Here is an 18,373-nt window from a genome sequence, read left to right on the forward strand (position 1 = left end):
TATGGCTTTCAAAAAGACAACTATCCCAGGTCTCCATTTTCACATAGCTTCCCTGAAAAAAACAGTTGGTAGCAGGGACAGGAAGGCAAGTGAGAGATCTTGCTACCTTACTTGTATTCTTGAGTGTTGAAAAGGCACACAAGGTCTTTCTAAGATTATTGGTCCTGCAGAGCTGCCTCTGATACCATGACAACTGTTTAAAGTCACAACAACAAGTTCTCTTTGCCTCGATTGGATTACTTTGCAAGGAAGCTTCAAATCGGACGAAAATAATTTATTTTAACATTTTTATTATAAATTAACATTCATCCCCACCATCTAAATGTCCACTGGCAGTTAACAGTAACATCATATATCTTGACAAGTGCATTTTCTCTTGTATAGTTTATACTGTCATACAATCCATTCTCTGCCACATCACTGCCTAAGAAAAACAAACTTCTCTTCAAAGTGGGCTGCAAAACCCTCAGAAATAAGGCTGGTCAAAAAAAAGTGATACTTTTAACTAGTCTGACCATCTTTGTTTGGTTTTTTATACAAAATCTTAGAATAGAATCAGAGCTGGAAGGTTCCATCCAGGCCATTTAGACCAACTCCCTGCTGAATGCAGGATCAGCCTAAAGCACCCATGATAAGTAGCTGTCCAGCTGCTGCTTAAAGACCACGAGTGAGGGGAAGCTCACTACCTCCTTAGGCAGCAGATTCCACTGATGGACTATTCTGAGACCATTTCTGCATGAAGGCATAAAACATGCACCGCCTCCTGCTTGCAAACGGAGACACCTCTTGCGTTATCCTCCCGTCTCATCATGTCGTTTCCTTTCCCGACAGGGCAGCAGAGAAGCCTAAAGTGTGGACAACCTGCACTTCTCTCCCTGTTCCTTAGGTTATCAATCAACACAAGCTACCAATCCCTTCACAGTGGTTGTTGAAGGGACTCAAACGTTCGCCCCCCTCAGTCCAAAAAAAAAAAAAAAAAAAACGCTTCCCCCTGCTATGGGAAAATGCCACAACAGTAAAACATTTTTTTCAACCCCCCCCCAAAAAAAAAACCCTTTCATTTCTGCATTGTTACAGGATCACGCAACAACAATGAAACATTTTCAGGTCCCTTTTTGGGATACTTGGTATAATGGTCTCTCTTTATGTTCGGGTAGATTTATGATAGGCTGGCCATGGTAACTGAGCACAAAGGTAATAAGGAGACGGCTGCTTCATCACACGCACCCTTTTCCCCCCATTCATACCCCACCGCCAGAAAACAAACAGGAATGAGTTTTAGCTGCCCAATCCCAATTTTACCATGCACAATGAAAATAACATTTTATTTGTACTGAGGGCACTTTGCCTTGTAGTCCCATAGTAACGCATACCGCACCATTAAAAAAAAAACTTGAGCTGGAAATGGAGAGGGGAGGGCGGGTAAAAATGCTACTGAGACTGTCACACATTTCTCAATCCAGATGTGCTAGTCCCTGTTTGTGCCCCAATTTGCAACGCGACAAGAAAGGGAAATTTTTTTTGTAATTTCCTTCATCACGGAGCAAACTGGATAAAAACTCGCACCAACTCCTGCACAGCTGCAGGTTGCTATCAACATCATGTGGAAGCAGCACTAAAACCCCCAAGCAATGAGAAGCTGTATGGGGCAAATTCCTCATGCGGAAAAGGTCTGACTGTCAAATTTTTCCCTGATATCTAGAAGGCAACATTCTACACGTCATTAAAAGCCATTACTACAGGTCCTATTCTCTGCTGCCAACTGGAACCACTCCCTGCCCTAATCCAAGTGACAACCTTTCAGATACTTAAAGAAAGCAATCATGTCTCCTCTCAACCTCCTCTTCTCCAGGCTGAACATTCCCAAGTCCCTCAGCTTTTCCTCATAGGGCTTAGTCCTAAGCCCCCCAAAACCATCCTCTTCGCTCTCCTCTGCACCCTCTCAATTTTGCCACAACCTTTTTGAAGTACTGCACACAGTACTCCAGATGGGGTCTGAGACCAACGTTGTATGGAGCAAGACTATGACATCTTGTAATTTTGATGTGATGTCTCTATTAATACAGGCCCAGGGCTGAAATTGCTTTCTTTACTGCTGCATCACACTGTCTGCTCATATTTAGCATACAGTCCACAAATAACCCAAAATCTTGTTCAAGATCTTTGGCTGCTATGCAGTGACCATGTTCCATCAAGATCCCATTGAATACAGAGGGACTTGCAATGGCATCAGAGCGTCCACATGGATGGTTCTCCCCCCACCATTTCCCTGAATGCCGTTCTTCCCCATCCCCCACCACTACCACTGGAGAGCTCTTTTTCAGGCTCTTAAAAAAAAATCAAAATTGCTTTACCATTATAGCAATACTGCAGTTACTATTTGTTTTTAAAGGCCAGAAAAAGTCCCCTGATGGCACACGGGAATCATGAGTGGTGGGGAGGGGACTGAAGCAAAGGGAATGGTACTGAGGTAAGAAATGCTCACCTGCTCACATAGCTTAGAACAGGGGTAGTCAAACTGCGGCCCTCCAGATGTCCATGGACTACAATTCCCAGGAGCCCCCTGCCAGCATTCGCTGGCAGGGGGCTCCTGGGAATGGTAGTCCATGGACATCTGGAGGGCCGCAGTTTGACTACCCCTGGCTTAGAAGCTCCATGGCTGCAATTTTGTTCAAGGATCACACCAAACGTGCTGCAAGACAAATGAGAATAAAGTGTGTGTGTGTGGGGGGGGGGGGGGAGTCTTGCTAGTTGACCAATAGGGGGATGTGTTGTATGGATGCTTCAAAACAAACACAAAGTCTGGATGCCAAAGCGAAGCCTCCGGGGTTGAGAGGAACCTGGTAGGAAGCTTGTTCAGAAAGCATGAGCGAATGCTTCTTGCCCTTCCCTTAAAAAGGCATCCATTCTGAAACATGGCAAGAAACCGTTGGGAGGGCACCATGGCAAAGGGGAGCTGTGAGGAATCAACAGAATTATTCCTGACACAGAATGTGGCAGTGGAGGGAAGTACACTCAAATTGCTCTCAACTTAACGGTATCCCTGTGGGGTTTTCAGGGTAAGAGGCTATCTGACGTGGTTTGCCATGGCCTTCCTCTGCATGCCAACCGCGGATTCCCTCAGTCGCCTCCCAGCCAAGGACGAACTAGGGCTGACACCTGCTTTGCTCAAAAGATCGGATAAGATCAGGCTAGCCTGGGTCTTCCAGGGCAAGGCTTGACAGAGTAAACAGACACAACTACATGCCCCTTCTTGTCTAGACAAATGAAACGCCGCTTCCCTTAGGAGTCAAAGTTCACACTTTGTGGTAGATGGCTCAGAGGCTCATAAACAAAATCATAGGCCTCACAATTCTGCTCATGAGTTATAAATAAATCTAGAGTAGAGCTACACACCCTAGACAGAGTACTCTTGAGAAATGACTGTATTTCTCAGATGAAAAAGCTGCTTTCTTTCCAGATTTTAACTCTGAGATTAACAAATTCAGCAAGCATTTTTTTAAAAACCACAGGATGATCCACTAAATGTACGGCCTGTCAGGTCCCTTGGCCTTATGTCACACCCCCACCCATTATTTCAAATCAGAGCAATTTCCCCCAAACTGGGATTTTAAAGATTTATTTTTTCTTCCTCTGCTTATGCAGACTGAACTGCATTTCATCCTATTAGGTTGCTGTTGCTGTTTTTGAGGGGGGGGGGGGGGAAGTTCTTTCATTTTTGTTCTATCTGAAAAGAAACAAACCTGGGCACTCCCAGGCTAGGGCATACTGCTTATCAGCAATAAAATGGCTGAGTTCAGATCGTATGCATTTGTTACATTTTCAAAATGGTAACATGTTGACTTGCAAAACTAATGAGCACACAAATTATAGCCATGGGTTCTACAGACAGAAGCCTCTTCATAACGGAAGCATTTATAGCTCAGACATCAGAGGGTAGCCAACGTTACCTTACTAATGCGGTCAACCTTAACAAGAGATAAATTACTTCTTGCCAACAGAAATTAACTCCACTGTGACCTAAGCTCCCTCCCTACTTGTTACGTCATGTGTCCCAAATTCATACACTGATTTCTAACGTGAAGATTGAGAGGATGGAATCCATCAAGCACAAAAACCTGAATTTTAAAACTTACCCATCTATTTTTTAAAGACAAGAATTGATCTTTCAGCTCCTCTAACTACAAAATCAATTGTAGTTATTACCAAAGCATCACTAAATCAATGTATGCAGAAGCAGAGCCAAACTTGACAACATAGGGCATTTTTTTTTCTTTAAGGAAGTTAAAACAGTCTAAATAGCAGATTATACTCAGAATTCAGCTGAAGCACCTAAAACCTATTGAGTTCAGAGGGACAAAGTATATACATTTATAAAATAATACAGAAGAATACATTAAAAGGAAATTATCAACTATTTTACATCAGTACGCACAAAAGTAAAACCAACTCCTAATATTGTTTCCAAATAAATTGGATTATAACAATAAATGTTTCCTGTGTTGAATGTACAAGTCATGCATCAGTTTCTCCTGCAGATCATCCAAAATGTGCTTTCCCTCTCAATAGCCTTGATAAAAACAATTTCTCCTATTTCAATATGACAATGCAAAATGTTGAGGGGACATATTGTATTTTTATTATGTCAAACTGTATTTTATTATTTTACTGTAAACCACCATGAGCCGGACAGGTTTCAGGAGTGGCAGGGATAAATCAAAATAAATGAATGAATAAATAAATAATCCCCTACATAAAATGTTTGGTATCTTCGGTTTCATTAAGATCAAAGTCGTTCTGAAGTTTGCAAAACAAAAAAAGGGAAGAAAAATAATCTGTATAATTTCTGTTTGACTCAGAAGTATTATGGATGCAAATTTGTTTGTTACAGATGTCAACACCAAACCCAGTCAGTTAGATCCAAAAAGTGAGGGAAGCCATAATTTGCATGCAAGTGTCACTCAAGATGCTGCCTTCCGTGCTGCATGCACCCCTCACCAAAATACTTTCTCCCTCAGTTTGGTCACAGTTACCCACATCATTGCACAGATACCCAAGTTCAACCCAACAGACTCTACAGCTTGGAAACCCCTTAAGATAACCAAGGATTCAGTTTTGGTCACATCATTGTGACACACTACTGAACACGTGACGTCAACCTTCTGGGAAAGAGTTATAATGCATGTTGGTTAGACTAGTTTGGGATTGGACAGCCACTGTGTAATTATGGTAAGGGGTAGGGGCAGCATCAATGGCAGGACAGATAAACAAAGGCTAGTTTGTGGCTCAAGGGAGCTTTCTTAAAGCAGGGTCATTAAGAAGTGCATTTGTTGGCGTTTTTGTGCTTGCAAGGCCAATTGCAGCTTTGCAGAAGATATAGCAGCAGCTGTAGCTGCACAATCCACCACCTGCCACTAGGGAAAACAAGCTCCAGAGACCAATAGGCAGGACACTCCAAAGTCATAGCAGATTAACTGTTGTCACAGCCTTTCCTTCTAGAGACGGCAGGAAGCAATGAAGGGATTTTGGCAAGAATAGAGGCCAGGCAAGCTTTAACGCAACAGTTCACTGAAGATTTCTCTCCCCCCTCCCCCAGTGCACAGGCTTCCTTTGCAAGATGGCTCCTTAACTTGAATGTGGCTATAGCTCCACCAGTCTCCCTTTCTGTCACCCCTATTCATATCATCTCCCCACCACCGACCCACATTGTTTTGCAGCTAAGATTTCTTGATCAGGGCAGACATTAAAAGAGCTCAGACACTTGGGAGCAAAACCCATGGTCCTTGGAATGGCTGACTTTGGAGTAAGCACACCCAGGATCAGCCCAAGAGCACAAGGTTATATTTACATGGGAGTAAGTTTCATAGAATTCCAGATTTTCGTACAGGCTAACTAGGCTTCAGCCTAGGGCAGAGATAGTCAAACTGCGGCCCTCCAGATGTCCATGGACTACAATTCCCATGAGCCCCTCCCTGCATCTGGAGGGCCACAGTTTGACTACCCCCGGCCTAGGACCTCAAGATCAAGAGGGGCCTATATTCCACATTTTTGAAAAAGGTTAGTACCAATCACAACATGTTTCATTTAACATATTGATATATATCACAGTAATGATGTATTTTATTATCTCACATGTAATTTACAAACTTAAAAATGGGAGGTGAAAGGGCCAAGTAAGTGGAATAGCCTAGGGCCTCTTTTAATGTAAATCCGGCCCTGTAGAATTCCATGCTGGCAGCTAATTTTTGGGCTAGAAAGCTACACTTGCACAATATCTTGAAAGAATAGAGTAATTAGCTAGAAAACACACATGGAGCAGAATGCCACATTTCAAACCCCGAATCGCCAAATGTCAGGAATACGCTCATTAACTAAAAATACACCTTCACAGTAAAGCTAGAGAGCCAACGCAGTCTGTCTCCCCCCCCCCCAACAACAAAAACTTGCCAGTATTCAAATCCTAAAAGTGATGCCATTTTTTAAAAAGGAAACAACAAACTTTACACGTCGTATCTTCGTGTCTCAGTTTGCTACACAGGCAGACTGCGGTTTTACAAAACGAGAAATGCCACGGATACAGAAAGGAATGGCCATGCAAGCATCTTGCACGAATGCGCCTAGTGAATATGAGCTAAGAAGTAGCAGCGAGAACTTGCTAGCTGAGCATTTTGCACTTGCGTCCAAGTCAAGTATTAACTCCGCTTCCCACAAGCCTGCTGCTGAGCATAGGAGCAATCAAAATATCGTCTTGCTGTAGTGGCGAGTTTGCATCCCTCCCGAGTCCCCGGGGCTGGGCGGGGTGGAGGTGGCGGGACGGCGGACACCAGACGTACAGAAAGGAGGGAAAACCGCGACACACTTGTGACCCCCCCCCCTTCCAGCCCCCGCTGCGGGAACAACTCAACTCTTCGCTTCGGGAGGCGAAAGCGCTTCCTCTCCCGCTCTCTTGTCGGCACCTGAGACGCGTTCGCGGCGGCTAAGCAGACAGACTTCCGGCAGGCAAGGAAGTTACAACTTGACAACAACTCCGGCCGGGCGAAGTAGTAGCGAAAGCACCGCCCGGTTGCAAATGAATGGGACCTCGGGCTGGCGCGGGGAAGAGAAAGCGAGCCCGCCGGCTGGAAGGAGCCCCGACTCTCTCTTGGCCGCCTCCCAGCAAGGGCTCCTGCAGCCTTTCAAGGGACCCCCGTGGCAGGCAACCCCCCCCCCGGGACCCCTCGTAGGGCAGCGGAGAGAGAAAGAGAGAGAGAGAAGCCAGCCTGGAGCAGCCTGGAACGGCCGAGGGAGGACGGGAGCCAAGTTGCCGCTACCCGCCAGGAGGAAAGGGAGCCACTGGCCCGGCAAGCGGCGCGGAGGGTCGCGGAACGGGGGTCTGAAGGCGGCAGGTGCGGTCCTCCGGGCCCCGCACCTCACCCGACGCCCGCGGCGCGCCCAAACGGCCTTACCAGGCTCCCAGCTGCGCGCTCTGCCTCGTCCCCGGAGTCGCGGCTTCCGCAGGCAGGGCTCCGCGCGGGACGGAGGGCGAAGGTCTGTGGCCGCCGGCGGGGGCAGCAGCAGCAGCAGCAGCAGCTCCGCGTTTCCTCGCTGCTCCTGCTCTTCCGACTTCCCCTCGGAGCGGCGGCACGCGGCTGAGGCAGAGCGGGGAGGCTGGCGGCGAGCCAGCCGCAGAGAGCGAGCGAGCGAGCGAGCGAAGCGGCCACCCAGCCGGAGGAAGAGGAGGAGGAGGAGGAGAAAAGAGTCCGAAGTTTGCAGCCGGGCAGGGCAGGGCAGGGCAGGGGCCGCCTCCGGAGGGCTGCGCCCAGGCTCAGTGGCCCATCGCGCCAGCCAGCGCCGCCTAACCCTCCAGACGCGCCGCTGCTCGGCTTTAAGGCAGGAGCCGCGCGCGAGCCTCGGGGAGCGCCGCTTCGCTTCGCTTGGAGGGCGCACCAAGCCCGGGCCCTGAGGGGGGCGCGATGCCGGGGAAAGAGCCGCGCCGCTCCCGCCGCGCCGCTGCCCTCCTAGCTGGCCCTCAGCTGCCCGCGTGGGGTCCTCTCGGGAAAGGCGGCAGCGCCCTGCGCGGGAGGGGGCGTCCTTCCAGCCACCGGGTTGGGCTTCGAGGGACTTGGCGCCTCCCGCGGCAGCCGAGTCTTTGGTACCGCCTTCCACACCCCACCCATATATACGCGCCCGGCCCCGGCCAAGCGGGAAGTTGGTGGGAACTCAGGCGGGGAGGTGGCGGCTCGCTTGAAGGGGCCATTGGCGCTGTCGCCTGTGAAAAAGGAAGGAGGTCCCGACGGCCTCGTATGGTCGCCCTGCTTGGTGGCTTTACTAGAGGTGAAAGGGGAATTGCTTCAGAGCAAGTGGCCTGTAACTCTTTGGAGTAGCTATCCGTCTAGGCTAGGTTACGGGTGCTAGAGGCTCTTTTAGGTACTGTTTAGCCCCGTGTGTCGTTCTGCTCTGGACCGATTAACGCGACTGCCTCTGGAATAAACCTCCGTGGATTGGTCCCACCAAATCATCAGAAGATTCTCTATCCTTATTCTCCCCTCTGCAGCTACAATGATTGCAAATGTGTCTGAATGTGTGTCTGAACACAAGACATCTATGAACAACAGTTCCAAGTAAGATTCAAGTGGGTAGCCGTGTTGGTCTGAAGTAACACAACAAAAATAGAGTCCAATATCACCTTTAAGACCAACAAAAGATTTATTCAAGGCATGAGCTTTCGAGTGAGTGCTTGCATTCTAAAGCTCACGCCTTGAATAAATCTTTGTTGGCCCTAAAGGTGCTATTGGACTCTATTTTTGTAGTTCCAAGTAAGTGCAGACTTGTTGAACATGGCAATCAGAACGCTAGCCCTCTTACCTGCTTTCAGCTGAGCACAATGGCCTTGCCCCAACCTCTGTGCATTCTTTTTTTATGGGCACAGTGCATACATACATTCATACATACATTCTGCACACACACATACCAAGCTGTAGCTCCCTGGTCAAAAATGTTTGAAACAGCATTACTGTCTTGAGGGATTTCAACATTCATGTTGAGGCTGGCTTGTCAGGAGCAGTTCAGGATTTCATGGCCTCCATGACAACCATGGACCTGTCTCAGATAATAACTAGTCCTGTTCATGGTGCAGTCACACACTTGATCGGGTATTTCTGTTCAGGAGGTAAAAAGGTAAAGGTAAAGGTATCCCCTGTGCAAGCACCGAGTCATGTCTGACCCTTGGGGTGACGCCCTCCAGCGTTTTCATGGCAGACTCAATACAGGGTGGCCTTGCCAGTGCCTTCCCCAGTCATTACCGTTTTACCCCCCAGCAAACTGGGTACTCATTTTACCGACCTCGGAAGGATGGAAGGCTGAGTCAACCTTGAGCCGGCTGCTGGGATTGAACTCCCAGCCTCATGGGCAAAGCTTTCAGACGGCTGCCTTACCACTCTGCGTGAATACAAAAAGTGAAGTATAAATTAACCCTTTCTGACAAAGTCAGGCTAAAGTAGATGTAACTTCCAAACAAATCTGAATGGGCATTAGGTAAAACCCATGCCACTTAGATCCACAATGGCTGATTTAATGATAGATAAATTAAGACCTCCAATTCACAATTGCTGTAGAACCTGCTGTCTTGTAGCATTGTGAAGATCTGACATTAAAAGGATTGGTTTTCTTAACTGTTCACATGATTTTGTTTATTTTCCTGCAGTTTCTTTTCCAGAATGCAAGGCTTAAGCAGTTGCTAGGGAAAATAATAAGGAAAAAAACAAACTTAATTTCAGACCACTATTTCCCTATTTCTCTAATAAGCCTTAAGGTAAATCTTGGGGTAAGAGAGAGAGATGACGTTGCTTGTAATGCAAGGCATGCTATGATAAATTAGAAGAAGACAGTAGTGGAGATTCTCTGTGAATGGCTCTTTGCCCTGTTGTTTTTGTAAACCAGCAACATCGATAGGAATTCTGATTGAAACAAGGGAAGCAGGATTTAGCAACCAAAGGCTCATGCCTTCAGGCAGAATGCTGTGGCATCTCTTGCTGGTTCTTGGTATAAAGTCAGTGATCCAAGGAGTGTGTCTTTTACCTTCTGTTTCATAATCTAAAACTGCTATCCAAAGTAAAGTTATATCCTTCTGTGTGTATCAAAGTAATTAAAGTAATCAGTACTTTCCTAAGAGGAAGTTTTGGCTTATTTCTTTATTTTGTCTAAATAAACCATGGATTTTGGCATAGATTGAGAAATGTATTCTCCACAGTCAGAACTGTAGCTAGGCTGGAATGAGGATTCAAGAGCCCTAAAGGGAATTGAATTTTCAGACTAAGTTGCGCTAGAAACCTTTTTAAAAAAGGGTCCAGTTTAACTTTAAAAATTAACAAAATTTATCCCAGCGTAACCTTCCATGAGTCACAGCTCAATTTGCCAAAACAAACTAACAAGGACTAACCCCCTGGCTTAAGAAAAAAACGGGCTTCATGCTCAGCACATTAGGCGCTGATGCTGTGGGCCACCTCCATATCCTGACCACTAGGTTGGTGGGAGATATGCCCCTCCACATGTCAGCATGGGCATCTGGATACCTCCATTGCCAGATGTGTGGCCATAACTGCTCAATGTGGCTCCTCAGGTCTTACCAATTTCTCCAGCAACTGCTCTGGGCCCCGTTCATCAGCCCATGGATCTCTGACAGTTCCTAAGGAATGGCTACAGCCACATGTTGTGGAGCATCGTACAAATGGCAAACAGCTTGCATGGTTCAGCATTCCCCTGTATGGTGCAGGCAACGGAAGTGCTTCCCAACCATATTCTGCACGATCGCACCACTTCTGGGGTTTCTTGAAGTCTTCTGGGGTTTTTCAACAGTAAAAAAGTTGAGAAAGGCTACTCTAGAGGATTTCAAATGCATAGTAATCATTGCCACTGAAAAAGGTAATCAGGTTTGCGAAAATGAAGTCAAACACGTTTGTTTTAATGGCAGTACTGGGGGAACTCATGAAAATTTGTACTAAAAGTACTACTTTCTTCCACAAGAGACTGTTTTCCTAAAACAATAGGCTAGATGAATGTTTGCTATAAATTACCAAAAGGGCTGTTGATTGTTGCTAACAAATACCGATGGTTGAATCTTTGCCCATTTCATAACAGCTCCTCAGCACTTTCTCTTTCTTCTGAATTGGATGGCTGGACCGGAGTTGTAAATAAGAGTGAAATCCTAAATTTCAAAATTAGATGTGCCTAAACTCATTAATTGCAATGGAATAAGAAAGTGTAACTCTGCTTGGGATTGCACTGAAAAGCTTTGAGTTGCTACTTAGATTTTGGCTGGGTCAGCTAAGACAGTCTGCATTGCTTTTGTACAAGAAGAACAGGTGTCCAGCTAAAGTTCGCCAGTTCAGATCACAAAGGTTCCATTTTTCCAATGTTTTCTACGATTGAAAAAAGTGCTGCTTGGATTTTCATTGTTCTTTCCCTTCCAAGTTTGCCACCAAGGTGGCTAGCAAATTAAATATCACACCTTAAAAATCATTAAACCCAACCAGCCCTAACCTGTCCACTGGCCCCACAGTGGAGGGTGACTGTGCCATCATTATCCCTTCATCTCTACAGCTGGGACGTTCTACACACACACCCTCCCTGGGATCTTACGCCAAGGACCCCAGGCCCAAGCCCAGCTGCCTTGCCAAACTGAACTGGTTTAGAAAGTTTGGGATGCACAGGGGTGGCCCCCAGGCTCCTGGAGACTCCACAATCACTGGGCTTCTCTGTGAGTCTCTCCTTCAACTGCAGCTGCTTGGTGGTCTCCAAAAACTTGTTTCGGGCTCGGACACTTCAGATAGATGAAATAGCTCCCCCATGGCTAAATTAAAGGTAAAGGTAAAGGTATCCCCTGTGCAAGCACCGAGTCATGTCTGACCCTTGGGGTGACGCCCTCTAGCGTTTTCATGGCAGACTCAATACGGGGTGGTTTGCCAGTGCCTTCCCCAGTCATGACCGTTTACCCCCCAGCAAGCTGGGTACTCATTTTACCGACCTCGGAAGGATGGAAGGCTGAGTCAACCTTGAGCTGGCTGCTGGGATTGAACTCCCAGCCTCATGGGCAAAGCTTTCAGACGGCTGCCTTACCACTCTGCGCCACAAGAGGCTCCTTGGCTAAATTAATACTCCCCAAATATTGCCAAGGTATTTTTTTCTGGCTCAGACTAGCTGAATGCACATCCCAAGTGCTGTCTTTAAGAGAGCACTTTATGCATATAGAACTACCCAGAATAGAAGGATAACATTAAGAGTCATTTGCTGCTGAGGCTGAAGTTTTATAAGACAATAGATCTTCTCTTTTCGGGTGTGTGTGTGTGTTTCTGTGTGTGTGACGGAAAAGAAAAGATCTATTGTATCATTATATATACATGACATGACATATCCTTGGAGCCCATCATGAATCTCTCACACAATTACGTAACGTTAACGAACACAGCTAATTATGGAATAAAGGTGCCGCTGGACTCTGATTTTGTTTTGTTGTCCTGCTTCAGACCAACACGGCTACCCACTTGAATCTATGGAATAAAGTACTTAGCAATTATTGGAATCAGTTACAAATTCCTTTTGTAAACGTCTATAATTTGTTTTATCAGATATTCTTTGCAGTTTTGGGGGGGACAAAACTTACTACCTCCTAAACATAAGTTTTTATACTTAAAGTATTAGAGAAATCTGATACTCTCAGATTTGTGTGATCTCCCCTGTGCTCTGATCATGGAGTCCTGTGCTTCTTACCTTTATGCTTCAATCACAGATTTGCAGTACGGGAAATGAGCAGTTTTCATTCCTTGTTTTGCTTTACAGGTACCTTATCAGGGTCTCCCTGACACTGTATTTAGTATCTTAATAAGAATATCATTTTAAACTTCATCTTGTCTTATGTCCAAGGGCGGCTTGCCGTTTCCTGCCACTGTGTGGTGACCCTTGACTTCCTTGCTGGTCTCCCATCCAAATAGTAGTCTGAGCTAATCCCGTTTAACTTCCGAGAACTGGTGGGATTGGTCTAGCCTGAGCTACCCTGGCAGAAATGTGACACCCAGGAGGGGGTGGAGACCTGACCAGGCCGAATGCTGAATTATATATTTTCCTGACAAGGGCAGGAAGAGGTTGACTGGCCCAAATGAGCAAGGACCAATGAAGCAGTTAAGTTCCCTGGAATTGATGAGATGCAGGTCCATTTTGGAAGGTCTTTTTAGCAAGGACCACCTTGGTTGATTCCATCTGGATGGCAAACCTTAACACTTTAGTGGAGTCAACAAAGGGGCATTCAACCAGGGTAAAGACTGCATAATTTCTCAATTGACCTTGTGAAAACATGCCAACATGAGTGCAGTATGAGTAGCAGGTAAATTGACAAATATTTTTTCTGTTGTACCTGATTTGGAACTGTTGATTTCGCCCATGTTATTTGTAGGTCAAATCCACCTATGAAGGTATTGCATTGCAGGTGTGTTCTCCATCTCTTAACCTTAATCCAGCCTTTCTCAACTTTTTTTTACTGTTAAGAAACCCCTGAAACATACTTCAGGCTTCGAGAAACCCCAGAAGTACTGTGATTATGGAAACATAGCTGTGTACCCACCCACCCACCCAGTGCCCCACCCCTGCCCACCCCCTCCAGGCCCATCACTGGCCATTTTCGGAGGGGTTGAAATATGGCCATATATGGCCATATACGGCCAAATCACCCAATAAATGTCTAACAAATTAAATATATCTATAAAAATGAATTAACTCCCACCCATCCAGGGCCATCAAGAAATTCCAGGGTTTCATGAAACCCTGGTTGAAAAAGCCTGCCTTAATCAGTGATTCTGAATTTGGAGTATTGCAAATCATCTCTGTGGGTCTGTGGTCACTTGACCAAATGAAAGTGCTTCCCTGAAGAAACAGAAGGTAGTGTTCATGTCCTCACATAATTGCCAGGCTCTGTGGCTCAGTGGTGGCACCCAGCTTTGCACCCTCATGTTCGGCCCCAGACATCTCCTGTTGAAAGGATCAGGTGGCAGGTGATACAAAACATGGAGAGCCACTGCCAGTTAATGTAGACAGTCCTGACCCTGATATTCCTGCAACGTGATTCAGTGTGAGGCAGCTTCATGTACCAGGACCTCTTTTTCTCTTTTCAAATATCACTGTTCTCAGCTTGTTGATCTCGTTTCCTTATGCTGTCGCACAACCTTTATCAAAATATCTGATCTAGCTGGCATAAACAGTTGAATTTGGGCTTATTGCATTGAAACTATTCTGTTACAACTGCTCTAGTTAATCTTTCCTTTACAGCTCATAGTGCCGTCTGTTGCTTCTTTTTGCTTTATTAAACAGATGCAGTAGTTGGGTAAATATGGAATATTCATGGACGAGACAATATTGCTTAGCCCAATGCCTCTATGACATTGTTTGCTGCACTTGTGGCTTGCCAAAATAAAGTAAGAGGAGTAGGACCCAGTGAAGGACCAGATACAGGGCAAGTATAGAGGCACTGGGATACCAATATGGCAAAACAAATGTACAAAAATGACTTTTATTAGAGTCTTCAAACTTCCATTCCTTTTTTTATTCTTTTATATAAATCCCAACGCGTTTTGCTCTTTGGCTTTATCAAGGGACTTCAGTTTTCATATTTTGAAAAACAACTTGTGTCTTGGACAGCTACTATTTTCTTGGGGGGTCTGCTGAAATCGCAGCTTTAGAAAACACGGAGCTAATCTTCCTTCCCATTTTGCACTCAGCGGCTGAAATGGTGCTTTTAATTGAGAGTCAGGTTCCTCTTGAGCTCTACCATGTGCAAGATGTCATCACAGAGAGTTTTAACTCCTGCAATATTTAGAAGTTCAGTGAGTTTAATATTACCGTCAGCGAGGCTGGACTTTCTCAGTTGTGTTAAATTGCCAGTGTTTGACATATGGCTTGTGGTGTTACGAATCATGCCCACTGAGCAGGATCAGCTCACTATTAAGTTTGGCTGTACCAGCAGGGTGAGAAACTAGTAGAGTGCTTTCTCATATGAATTTCTTTCCAAACTTTGGAATCACCCAGTCTTGTTTCTACAGCGGAAATGATATATTTCCAGCTTTTGCAAATTGTCGTGTATGCATAACTTGCTGCAGTTTTTGCTTCCTTATCTCCATTCATGTCTTTCCCCACTGCATGAATAAAACCTTTCAAAATAAACGCAGCGTTTTCCCCATAGGAATTTGTACACGATACGGAAAGGATCTTGATAAAATTGTAAATAAGATCTCTCTTCGTTTGCAGGGTTTTATCAATGCACGTGTGCACCTTGGCACTGTGAGGAGGGAAGGATACAATGAGAGAAAGAATGTGAAAAACTCAGTTCAAAGCCCCAGATCTGCCCTCTTTGTGCTATTGAAATATCAAATTTTAGTGGACTCAGGAAGAGCCTGCCTTGGGTATTCTGTTGAGGGTATAGATCAGGGGTAGTCAAACTGCGGCCCTCCAGATGTCCATGGACTACAATTCCCAGGAGCCCCCTGCCAGTGAATGCTGGCAAGGGCTTCTGGGAATTGTAGTCCATGGACATCTGGAGGGCCGCAGTTTGACTACCCCTGGTATAGACCTTGGCGAGGAGGTTGCGGAGTGGCATGGAGACCCGCTTGCATTCTCTACGTGGGAAGATTGAGTACAGGATGGCCTGCATTTGTGATCTGAGGATAAAGGTCTCTCCATAACTCAGAGCTCTCTGACTGGAGGGATGAGCTGCATGGGAAGGTGCAGAGGATACAGGCATCCTAACAAGGGCGTGCGGGGCATTGCATGGAAGAGGCAAGAGGACACAGCTGACATAGGTCACAGCAGACTCAGGTGGGTCGCCATATTGTTCTGAAGCAGCAGGACAAATGTTGGCTTTACAGCCAACAAAGTTTTATTCAAGGTATGAGCTTTTGTGTGCACACACTCTTCCCAAGATACTGGAATGGTAGTAATCAGTTCAAATTTATAGGCAAAATGTAAGCAATAAATTAACATTTGATTAACTTAAAACAGGGGTAGTCAAACTGCAGCCCTCCAGATGTCCATGGACTACAATTCCCAGGAGCCCCCTGCCAGCGAATGCTGGCAGGGGGCTCCTGGGAATTGTAGTCCATGGACATCTGGAGGGCTGCAGTTTGACTACCCCTGACTTAAAAGGACAAAGAACCTTACATGGCCTGGTCGAGAGCAGGAGGTACACAGATTGTGGAGGGGGGAAGTCTTCCCCAGTTGTATTTGAGATCTTTTTATCTGGGAATACCAGAAACTGATTCCAGGACCTTCCTTATTCAAAGCACTGAGGTATGATTTCTCCACTGAACATGCATTGTATCAAGTTCCATTTAAATTTGAGTGGAGACAAACCTGCCCAGTGTCACATAGACACACACATATAAATATCTTCACATCTAGTATTCATCTAGAATAGAACAGAAAAAGTTACTTTCAACCAGAGCTCCTGATTATCTGTGGCACTTAACAGGCCTTGCAGTCCTTTTCTTTTTTGTGTGTGGCAGGTGGAATGTCAATGTGCTCTTCTAGTACAGATAATGTTTATACAGAATCCTACACAGTTACAATTATATGAGGCAGTCTTCTTCACTCTCGGTATTAATTTGCTGTTCAGGGCCACTGTGTGCCAAGGAACAGATGCCTGCCTTTTGTAGTAAGTGAAATTTTCTTAAAATATAGTTTGCAAAGAACTGTGGGATCATTCAGGTCTCAGAAGGCTTCTAAATATAACTCTGGAAAGGTTTTGTATGACACACACAATTAACACAGCACTCTCCCCTCCACGGGAAGATGTCCATCCCCTTATTGAAATACACAGACTGAATACATGCATAATTTCTATCCCCTCTTCAAAATGCAGCAGGCCAATAAATGTTGTTTATTATCATTTCTGCAAAAGGGAGCTCTTCCGCTGTGGTGGAAGATCAGTCTGCTGCTCCTTTGCCATCGTGGGGTGGGGGCTCCATGCCCCTCACTCCCCCCCACACCGCTGGCGTTGTGCGTGTGTGCGCTACACTGGGGCAGTCCATGTACACTGGTGGATTCCCTCTCCCGTATATACACGGGAAGCACCGGGGCACGTCGCCTCGCCTCGACGCTATGCCCGGCAGCAGCCCAGCGTGCATAATGGATCATGGTGACGGACAACGGGATCAATAGCTTCAACAAGGCAACTTCCTGATTTGTTCATGCCCAGAGAGGCCTTGCAGATTGCCCATCAAGAGACTGTTTAATGCTAGGTAACTTCTTTGGGTCTTGGGCAGTTCTTAATATCTACCAGAGATGAGCCTGTTCCGCTATATTACCTCTGCATTGATAATATATCAGATCCTTGGATCTGAATGTTCTTCTGGCATGCTATAATTATCCTCAAATTATATATATTTTTCCTAACTCCATCCTCGTAGAGAGTTGTGTGGTTTCTTGGTTGTTTTTTTGTTTTTTTTTAAAGATCTGGGAATAAATTATGCAAGACCAGAGGTTCTGGGCAACTTTTTTCACTCGCTTTCCCAGGCTGTAATGTTCTTAAGTAATGTGAATAGATGAGTACACACACTTGGTTTTTGCAGAAAAAGGAGTGATCTGCCTTTAGCGTTCCTCAGGCTCAGGTCCAGCACTTCCATAGGGCTCTGTTGGCTGCTTCCATATAGGTTATTTGGCCCAGGTCCCATGCTCCTGGATGGAGTAGGTATCCCTCCCCCCACTTCTCCATTGCTCCGTGGTACATTTGCATACATCCTGAGATTTCCCTTGTATTCTCCTATATTTCCTACATCGATCCATGCAATGGTCACCTCTAGACTGGACTTCTGTAACTCACTCTATGTGGGCCTACCCTTATCCTTGTCCTGGAAATTGCAACTGGTCCAGAATGCAGCAGCCTGGGTCCTCACAGGAACATCTTGGAGGGCCCATATTTGGCCTGTGCTTCAGTAACTGCAATGGCTTCCAGTTGAATTCTGGATCAAGTTTAAGGCACTGGTACTCACCTTTAAGGCTACCTGTGGTCTGGGCCTGGTGGATCTCTCTGCTCATGTCCCCTGTAGAGTGCTCCAATCTACAAAAACCCTGGTCCTAAGGAAGTATGCTTGGCCTCAACCAGGGCCAAGACATTCTCAGTCCTCGCCCCTACTTGATGGAAAGAGTTCCCAGAGAAGATCTGAGCCCTGAAGGAGTTGATATAATTATGCAGGGCTTGTAAGACAGAGCTCTTCTGCCAAGCCTTTGGAGGCCAGTCATCCAATAACATCTAACAGGCACCCTCAATTGGAGACACTTCGTTTCAAGAGGGGGAGCAGATGAAAAAAGGCTCAGGAAATCAAAGAGACGTCCCACTTTTTCTTCTGTTTCCTGCAGG

The 18,373-nt window shown here is 45.9% G+C and overlaps 1 protein-coding gene and 1 long non-coding RNA gene across 3 annotated transcripts in view; one reads left to right on the top strand and one right to left on the bottom strand.

Annotated features, from left to right (window-relative positions):
* The window catches only part of HPCAL1 (hippocalcin like 1), a 121,166-nt gene extending 113,043 nt beyond the window's left edge, over positions 1–8,123 (bottom strand). Inside the window, exon 1 of one of the 2 annotated variants that reach the window (XM_077310608.1) lies at positions 7,446–8,123. The gene's annotated coding sequence lies outside the window, so the exon portion shown is untranslated. Of the gene's footprint in view, positions 1–6,905; positions 7,013–7,445 lie in introns of those variants that run through there. The other variant, XM_077310619.1, reaches the window with a different exon arrangement.
* LOC143823911 (uncharacterized) overlaps positions 1–18,373 on the top strand; it is a 114,144-nt gene that overhangs the window by 1,156 nt on the left and 94,615 nt on the right. The window lies entirely within an intron of this gene.

Source organism: Paroedura picta, chromosome 1 (genome assembly GCF_049243985.1).
Source record: "Paroedura picta isolate Pp20150507F chromosome 1, Ppicta_v3.0, whole genome shotgun sequence".
Lineage (NCBI taxonomy): Eukaryota > Metazoa > Chordata > Lepidosauria > Squamata > Gekkonidae > Paroedura > Paroedura picta.